The 10,545-nt window shown below is 38.8% G+C and overlaps 1 pseudogene; it reads left to right on the top strand.

The window, feature by feature from the left end:
• Positions 1–4,989: 4,989 nt before the first annotated feature.
• On the top strand, positions 4,990–5,424 carry LOC132366402 (ubiquitin-conjugating enzyme E2 D3-like; annotated as a pseudogene).
• The last annotated feature ends 5,121 nt before the right edge of the window (positions 5,425–10,545 follow it).

The raw sequence follows: 10,545 nt of genomic DNA, 5'->3' as shown, positions 1-10,545 counted from the left end.
GCTTGGTACTCAGCTCTAATAGCTTGGAGGAGGGGGCTAAATTTGCAAAGTGGACTTAAGGAGTCTCCAAAGGGGAAGGTGTCCTTGGCCACTTGCCTTTTGAAATTCAGTGTTAGCAGAATTTCTCAAATGAATTAGGATGATTACAACTGAGGTCCACTGGTAGAAAATAAAATCTAATTACACATCCAGAAAGGAAGGGGTGTCTGGACGGGTGACAAGTTCCTCTGGATCCAGTTGTCTTGGCACAGATGTCACAGGGTAATACAGGACACAACAACTGAGTATGTGGATGTAACCAGAAGAGAAGTATCCTTGAGAGGCCAAGCTTGGGCGCCACCAAGTTGTGTGCAAGGATCTGGACCAGAAGGGGCATGGCAGCAGTGGGTGAGGACCCACTGGCCTCAGTAGTACCAATTTATTCAAAAGGTCCCAACCAAACAACAGCAGCTGAGACCAGGGCCTACCAGTGGACTGGTCGGGCTTTTCTGAGTTTCTCTCCATTTGGGGTTGAGAAGGAGCCTCCTTCGGAAGAGTAAGCACCTAGAGTTCTTAGTAAATTTGTAAAGGAGATTTTAAATAGGGGACCCCAAACATATTGACATGTAGAGATTCTAGTGATTAATTAGAAAATTTTAAAAGCCAAACTTACACCCCGTGCTAGCAAGGTGGATCATGAGATCCCACTGAATCTTCACATCCAAACTAAGAGGTATGTACTATCATTCCCCACTTCACAGATAAGGAAACAAAGGACTAGTGAGGCCTTTGTGATTTGTCCAAGGTTATTAAGCAAGTAAGTTGTAACCCTGGGATATTAAATCCCAGTCTAATTCTCAGCTTGTCCTCATTTCCCTGGAGCACAGCAAAGTGGAAACAATGAAAGTAGTTGGCAGCATGATCATGTTGAAAAGACTGGCAACACTTAGACATAGCTCAGGGATAAAACACCACTATTTGGCATAAAGATGGAGAAAGAAACCAATTAATCCCTAATCTCTAAATTTATCTCATATGCTCACAAGCTTAAAATGCACCTGAATATGTTTAACATATATGCACCTTAATTTTGAGATCCAGTTCTACAAACCACAGGAAATGCTTCATGTATTTCTATTCTCTGCAGATAGAATTAGAGGTTAAAGATATTCTTCAGGAAAACCAACTGAAAAGCCTGGCTTCTTCAGGTTGAGAATGTAAAGGCAGACGGGAAAGTGCCAAAAAGAAAGGTGATTAAATATGGCTAAGGAATTGTTTGCCAAACTCTGAGAATTAGCACAACAGGAAACTTCTAGAAGCTTGAAGAACTAAAAAATCCACCTCCTATACTGCGGTGGGAATGTAAATTGGTGCAGCCACTATGGAAAATAGTATGGAGGTTCCTCAAAAAACTAAAAATAGAGTTATCATATGATCCAGCAATCCCACTCCTGGGCATATATCTGGAAAAAACCATAATTTGAAAAGATACAGGCACCCTTGTGTTCATAGCAGTACTATTTACAATAGCCAAGACATGGAAACAACCTAAATGTCCACTGACAGATGAATGGATAAAGAAGATGTGGTACATATATACAATGGAATATTACTCAGCCATATAAAAAGAATGAAATAATGCCATTTGCAGCAACATGATGGCCCTAGAGATTATCATACTAAGTCAGTCAGAAAGAGAAAGACAAATACCATATGGTATCACATATGTGGAATCTAGAATATGACACAAGTGAGCTTACCTATGAAATAGAAATATAGATCAATGGAACAGGATAGAAAGTCCAGAGATAAACCCACGTACATATGGTCACCTGATCTATGACCAAGGAAGCAAGAATATACGATGGAAAAAAGACAGTCTCTTCAATAACTGGTGCTGGGAAAACAAGACAACTACATGTAAAAGAATGAAATTAGAACACTCCCTCACACCACACACACAAATAAACTCAAAATGAATTAAAGACCTAAATGTAAGCCCGGATACTATAAAACTCTTAGAGGAAAATATAGGAAGAACACTCTTTGACATAAATCGCAGCAAGATCTTTTTCGATCCACTGCCTAGAGTAATGAAAATAAAAACAAAAATAAACAAACAGCTCATGCAGCTCAATATGAAAAAAACAAACAACCCAATCAAAAAATGGGTGGAAGACCTAAATAGACATTTCTCCAAAGAAGACATAGTGATGGCCAAGAGGCACATGAAAAGATGCTCAACATCACTAATTATTAGAGAAATGCAAATCAAAACTACAATGAAGTATCACCTTACACCGGTCAGAATGGCCATCATCAAAAATTCTACAATAAATGCTGGAAAGGGTGTGGAGAAAAGGGAACCCTCTTGCACTGTTGGTGGGAATGTAAAGTGGTACAGCCACTATGGAGAACAGTACGGAGGTTCCTTAAAAAATTAAAAATAGAGCTACCATATGACCCAGCAATCCCACTCCTAGGCATATATCCTGAGAAAACCATAATTCAAAAAGAGTCATGTACCAAAATGTTCATTGCAGCTCTATTTACAATAGCCAGGACATGGAAGCAACCTAAATGTCCATCAACAGAGGAATGGATAAAGAAGATGTGGTACATATATACAATGGAATATTACTCAGCCTTAAAAAGGAATGAAATAGTGCCATTTGCAGAGACGTGGATGGACCTAGAGATAGTCATACAGAGTGAGATAAGTCAGAAAGAGAAAAATAAATATCATATAATATTGCTTACATGTGGAATCTAGAAAAATGGTAAAGATGAACTTATTTGCAAAGCAGAAGTAGAGTCACAGATGTAGAGAACAAACGAATGGTTACCAAGGGGGTAAGGGGGTGGGATGAATTGGGAGACTGGGACTGACATATATACACTGCTATATATAAACTAGATAACTAATGAGAACAGTACAGCACAGGGAACTCTACTCAGTGCTCTGTGGTGACCTAAATGGGAAGGAAATATAAAAAAAGAGTGGGGGCTTTCCCTGGTGGCACAGTGGTTAAGAATTCTCCTGCCAATGCAGGGGACATGGGTTTGAGCCCTGGTCTGGGAAGATCCCACATGCTGCAGAGCAACTAAGCCCGTGTGCCACAACTACCGAGCCTGCGCTCTAGAGCCCACAAGCCACAACTACTGAAGCCCATGCACCACAACTACTGAAGCCCGCGTGCCTAGAGCCCATGCTCCACAACAAGAGAAGCCACTGCAAGGAGAAGCCTGCACACCACAACGAAGAGTAGCCCCCGCTCACCACAACTAGAGAAAGCCCGCGTGCAGCAACAAAGACCCAGCACAGCCAAAAATAAATAAATTAATTTAAAAAAAAGATCCTTTCCCAGAATTGAGGAAATGGCAGCCACATTAAAAAAAATAATAAAAAAATAAAATAAATTAAAAATAAATGTAAAAAGAGTGGATATATGTATACGTATGACTGATTCACTTTGCTGCACAGCAAGAAACTAACACAACATTGTAAAGCAACTATACTCCAATAAAGATTAATTTTTTAAAAAAACTAAAAATACAGTTACCATATGATCCAGCAATCCCACTCCTGGGCATATATCTGGACAAAACCATAATTTGAAAAGATACAGGCACCCCTGTGTTCATAGTAGTACTATTTACAATAGCCAAGACATGGAAACAACCTAAATGTCCATTGACAAATGAATGGATAAAGAAGATGTGGTACATATATACGATGGAATATTACTCAGCCATAAAAAAACAATGAAATAATGCCATTTGCAGCAACATGGATGGCCCTAGAGATTATCCTACTAATTAAAGTCAGTCAGAAAGAGTAAGACAAATACTATATGATATCACTTATATGTGAAATCTAAAATATGACACAAATGAACTTATCTATGAAACAGACCTACAGACATGGAGAACAGACTTTTGGTTGCCAAGGGGGAGGGGGAATGGGGGAGGGATGGATTGGGAGTTGGGATTAGTCTTACTATATAGCACAGGCAACTATATTCAATATCCTGTAATTAAACCATAATGGAAAAGAATATGAAAAAGAATATATATATTATGTATATATATAACTGAATCACTTTTCTGTACATCAGAGACCAACACAACATTGTAAATCAACTATAGTTTAATAAAATCAATTTGGGAGACTTCCCCGGTGGTCCAGTTAAGATTCCGTGCTTCCACTGCAGGGGGCATGGGTTCCATCCCTGGTTGGGGAATTAAGATCCCACATGCTGCGTGCAGCGCAGACAAAAAAATGAAATGAAATGAAATGAAATGAAAATAAATAAAATAAAATAAAAATCCTATAGGGAGTTCCCTGGTGGCCTAGTGGTTAGGATTCCAGGCCCGGGTTCAATCCCTGGTCAGGGAACTGCGATCCCACAAGCCATGGTGCAGTGTGGCCAAAAAAAAGAATCCTATAGGTTCCAAAAGAGTTTAGGGAAACTCATGAGAGATAGATCCAAAACAAAAGAAAATAAGAAAATTATTTATTTAATCCAAATCATTTATTTAATCCAAAATTAAAATAAATTGGTGGTAAGGAAATAGACGGTTACATGACACAAGATAAAAAGCCTAATTCTATATTTTTAAAAAAATCAAACCTTGGGAAATCCCTCGTGGTCCAGTGGTTAGGACTCTGCCCAAGGCCCGGGTTCAATCCCTGGTTGGGGAACTAAGATCCCACAAGCTGCCGGGTGCAACCAAAAAAAAACAAACCTTTTGATAGTATTGAAAAATACTCTCACCTCGTGTCATGTGCATGAGCACCATAGGGTCAGGGATGCAGCAGCTGTCAGGTGGGCGGGGAAGAGACTGAGGCCACAGCGTGAGGGACGCCCCAGCCCGTCTACGTCTATGTCTGGAAGAACCAGTGTGAGATAAAGAGGCAACCCTTCCCAGCAGCCCAGAAAATCAAGAGTTTGGGCTGGACCTTTGAGCACACACCAAGATAGTGAGGAGCCAGACGAAAAGCAGACTATGGCGCTGAAACGAATTAATAAGGAACTTAGCGATTTGGCCCATGACCCTCCGGCACAATGTTCTGCAGGTCCAGTTGGGGATGATGTTTCATTGACAAGTCACAATTATGGGACTTAATGACAACCCATATCAAGGTGGTGTATTCTTTTTGACAATTCATCTTCCTACAGACTACTCCTTCAAACCAGGTTGCATTTACCATAAGAATTTATCATCAAAATAGCAACAGGAATGGCTACATTTGTTTTGATATTCTAAGATCACAGTGGTCACCTGCTTTAACTATTTTTAAAGTTCTTTTATCCATTTGTTCACTGCTGGGTGGTCCAAACCCAGATGACCCCCTAATACCAGAGATTGCATGGATCTATAAGACAGACAGATAAGTACAACAGAATATCTCAGGAATGGACTCAGAAGTATGCCATGTGATGCTGCCTTAAGGTCAGAAGAACCCACATTATAGCTGGAACAAACTTGAAATTACTGTTCCTTTTTTTATTTTCTTATCCAGCTGCTCCCCTATCAGACCTTGTCTTTTTAAATTTTATTTTTTGTTTACCTCCCTCCATTCATTCACATGCTCATCTGAGAAGACTTAAGCTCTTCCAGCTTTGGACAATAACTGCTTTTAAAAACTGTAAAGTAGCTACAAGAGAACAGTTGCCCAAGATTCAAAATTTTTTTAAAAATGGAGCATGTATATTATATGGCCAAAGTCTTCACTCTAATTTGGTGACAAGACTAAAACCATTCCTCACAGCTCTAACATACTGAAGAAGCATTTGAGGGGGAAGGAGATGGATACTTAGTTGTCACGTCAAAGGAAACAGCATTATTCTAGCAGCATCCATTCTTGTTTAAGCCTTCCACTGTTAGAGATTTGAGGTTACATGATATACTTTATGCTCATAACTGATGTGGCTAGAGGATTGGTATTGAATTGGTAGGATCAGCAGAACAGAAAATGTGATGTATTTTATGCATGTCAATAAAGGAATGGCCTGTTCTTGTTCTACAGAACAAGAAATTGGAAATTGGAAGTCAAACACCCTTTATATTCCAAAATGGGGCCTCAAACATCTTGTAATTTTCATTTAAATTGTTAGGTGATGGAGTTAGAGTCTGTCATACAGAGTGAAGTAAGTCAGAAAGAGAAAAACAAATGCAGTATGCTAACACATATATACGGAATCTAAGGAAAAAAAAAAAAAAAAAAGGCCATGAAGAACCTAGTGGCAAGACGGGAATAAAGACACAGACCTACTAGAGAATGGACTTGAGGATATGGGGAGGGGGTGGGGTGAGATGTGACAGGTTAAGAGAGTGTCATGGACATATATACACTATCAAATGTAAAATAGATAGCTAGTGGGAAGCAGCCGCATAGCACAGGGAGATCAGCTCGGTGCTTTGTGACCACCTAGAGGGGTGGGATGGGGAGGGTGGGAGGGAGGGAGATGCAAGAGGGAAGAGAAATGGGAACATATTGTATATGTATAACTGATTCACTTTGTTATAAAGCAGAAGCTAACACACTATTGTAAGGCAATTATACTTCAATAAAGATGTTTAAAAAATAAATAAAATAAAATAAATAAATAAATTGTTAGGTGGCTTGAAGCTATTAGTTAATCTATTTTCCAATAATATACTGTTTAATATAGCCCTGAATAAATGATGCAAGTTGTCAATGGATGAGTGATCAACTAATAGCTCTGCTGGTAACTGATTTATTTTTCTTCATTAAAGTTGCACAAACTGATGAAAAAGAAAAATACTATCACCTCACAGAAAAAAAGAACCCAATACTTGAACAGAAAATTCACAAAACAGTTAACAAGGCTCGTAATCAACATCACTAATAATTTTTTAGATACATTAAGATAACGTGTTTCCTATAAATAAGAACGAAACAATTTTAAGGTGAATATCACTTGTTAGTAAATAAGAGTTGAGTGAAAGAGACATTCTCATATGCTGCAGGTAGGAGTGAAAATTCACACAACCTTTCTGGAAAAAGTCTGGCAATATGCACTGATAACCTTGTCACTATAAGTCTAAGAAGCTGTCATAATAAATAAGCTGCAATACTTGCAAAAATTTTATTATTATTATAAATGCTCCTGTTTATAATAGCACTGTTATTTATAAGCACATTCTTATTTATAACAGCATTATTATTTATAAAAGCAGAAAACTGGGAACAACTTAAATGCCCAAAGTGAGTCTAATTTTAAGTAAATTATGGTACCATGAGATATGGGAGTTCTTTAAAATGTAAACATGTTAACAGTGAGAAATGCTTATGTTAGAAGGTTAAGCAAAAGAAATCAAGATCAAATGGCATAGATAGACTGCTCCCAGCCATGTTAAAATAGCCCAGGAAGAGACCAAATCGAAAGGCTCCAAAGTTCTCATACTGACTGCTTCTGTATGTAGGACTATGGATGATTTTTTTTCCTTCTTTATATGTTTCGTACTGTCTTTGAAATGGCTATCAATGACTATTTTTGTAATCAAGAAAAGGGGAACTGAAAAAAAAAGGAGTAAAGATAGAGTAAGTTGTGGTTATTTCAAGCAGCTCCCTAAAAGTTGTTAACAACCTCCTGATGACTCCAGGAGGAGCCAGACTGTTGAGATGATTCACCCATTGTCTTTGTTCATAGGTTCCCATAAGAAAGGCTAACAAATACCGAGGCTTCCAGGTAAGAGATACCTGCAGAAAGTGGAATGCATGGGCATGGGAAGGACTAGAGATGGGCTGAGTAGGACCTAGAGAAGGGTGGTAATGGGCTCGCAAAGGGGTTATCCTGAAACAGCATGTGCTCCACCTTCAGGATAAAATAGCCAGAAGGGAAAATGAAGCAGCTCATCAACAAAACCAGCTGGAAAGACCTGTTTACCCTGCACTGGTGCCTTGCTATTTATAATAGTACTTGCAGTCCTTTTCCCAGGACCTTTTCTGGCCTCAGCTCATCCGATCAGATGTAGTTAAGATTATAGCCATAAATTCTCATAGCCTGTCTAAATCCTAGAATTATGAGAACATCCACAAATTTTAACAAGTGTGATCACGGGGTTTGTTAGCCATGAAAGCAAACAGCTGATTCTGATTTTCTGTGATAATAACATTAACAACAACTACCATTTACTGAGTTCTTCCTAAAAGTGCCAGGCCTTGTGATAGTTCCCTTATATATGAAGGGTAACAGAATCTGCCACCCTAAAATATGCCACTTTGGCATAAGGATTATTTTGAGCCGAAGGCAATTAAGAAGAAGCAGATACAAGAAGAGTTCCTTACCCTCCCCCTATTTGCCTAAAAGCAGGACATAAATATGTAAAAGTGTCTCCTCTCCCCTCTCTACCAGGAAGGACAGCAGTTAATCACTGGAGACAACTCTAGACTGGTTTCCCCATATATTTGCCTTCTCACCCCTAGAAACTCAAAGTCCTTTTCCTTTGTCTTGTCACGTCTTTAAAAATGTGTTGCTCTGGACTTCCCTGGTGGCACAGTGGTTAAGAATCCGCCTGCCAATGCAGGGGACACGGGTTCGAGCCCTGGTCCGGGAAGATCCCACATGCCGCGGAGCAACTAAGCCCATGTGCCACAACTACTGAGACTGCACTCTAGACCCTGCGAGCCACAACTACTGAAGCCCACGTGCCTAGAGCCCATGCTCCGCAACAAGAGAAGTCACCGCAATAAGCCCGCACACCACAACGAAGAGTAGCCCCCCCTCACCGCAACTAGAGAAAGCCCGCGAGCAGCAACGAAGACCCAATGCAGCCAAAAAATAATTAATTAATTGTTTTTTTAAATGTACTGTTCTTTTAAGATGGTATATAAGGTGAAGTTCTAACCACCTCTTTGAGTCACTCATTTCTGAGTGCTCCCATGTATATGTGTGACGCATATGTTAATAAACTTGTTTTTCTCTTATTAATCTGTCTGTAGTCTAACTTACAAGGTACCAGCTGGAGAACCCAAGACGGAGAGAGAAAAAGATTTTTTTCTCCCCTACACATATTTAATCCGTCCAACAACCCTGTCATGCAGGTACCATTATTACCCTCATTTACCTGTGAATGTTGAGAGGCTTATAGAGGTTAAACAACCTGCCATGGGCTAAGCTAGTAAATGACAAGGCAAGATGATGGGAATCAACTCCAGGGCTCATACTATATATGAAAAATAAATAAAATCATAAAAGTTCATAAGTTTCCCTTGTATAAAATATTATTCTTGCTACTCAAACTAAATATCACATCCTGGTCGCTATTATTCACCTTCCTAAACCCCTAACTCATGTGCTTTATCAGGTGCTGAATACAGGTGCACAGTAAACATGTGTTAACTGACATTATGAAAGAATAATATCCATGCTAAAAAGGTAATATCCTAATTTACATGTCTGAATAACTCTTTTATTTTGAAGTAATTACCTGATTCAAACATTCATGATCTTAAATACAAAGAATATTTCCCAGCATTCACTGTGGGTTATAAGCTACTTTATAGTGGCCTCTCTAAAAAAATACATAAGCAAAATAGATCCTTGACCTCAACAATCAACTACCAAAAATGGGTGGAACCAGGCAAGTCAGACATTTTACAGTCATGATGAAAGTGGCCATTTATCCCTTCTTTATATACTTTCAACAGAGGTTAAACCCCAAAGCTATGGCTATTTTTTCTCTACTCTCAATTCCTAGGCCAGGAGGTCACGTACCTAGTACAATAGCCAAAATTAATCAAAATAAAGAGTGCTACTGAGCTCAGGTATTTCATAAGAAAATTAGGGATCAATCTCAAGCATCTGGTACAAATTTCTAGGTTTTTGATCTGACCATTTCTAGCTACTATGCCTGGGACATTTAAGTGCTCAACAAATATCAGCTATTGTGTTGTTATTATTAGTTATTATTATTAATAACATCTGTTACATATAACCCAAAAAAATAACTATGTCAGTATCAAAAATAAATAAAATCTTCTTTGCTCCTGCTTCCAATTTTCTGATTTGCTTTTCAAAGACTTTTGTTAGTAAAATTTAGTAATTTCTTTCAAATGCTAAAGAGTCATGCAATTCCATAATGAAAGGAGATCACCATTATAAAACAGTCCTCCTCTTCTCTTGAAGGAAATGAAGTCAGCTATTTCCACTATGTATGTAAAGTAATTTTGATACTGTTAAACTGCAGTGATCAAGTTCTGACAGTTACTCTCGTGGGAACACCCAAGGTCTGATGCAGCAGAGCTCCTGGGAAAGGAGGTGGTGCAGGTAATGAAGCCCAGGAAATGTTTGGTCATTTGTTAGGTTCAGGTCATTCTTTTCTTAGCTGCTCTACATAAGTGGTGAGAGAAAGAAACTAAGTTCCAACAGGAAATATCCATATGGTGAGCAATCACTAAAACAATGAGAGAGAGAGTTTGTTTTTGGCATTTGGAAGAAGTTACTTTGACAGAGTTGATTCAATGTAGGAAAAATGACACCTACACTTGCAGTGCATGAAGGAGGTTACACCTACATTCCAATACTGTGAAAG

Source organism: Balaenoptera ricei, chromosome 5 (genome assembly GCF_028023285.1).
Source record: "Balaenoptera ricei isolate mBalRic1 chromosome 5, mBalRic1.hap2, whole genome shotgun sequence".
Lineage (NCBI taxonomy): Eukaryota > Metazoa > Chordata > Mammalia > Artiodactyla > Balaenopteridae > Balaenoptera > Balaenoptera ricei.
This window is presented reverse-complemented; position numbering and strand designations above follow the sequence as displayed.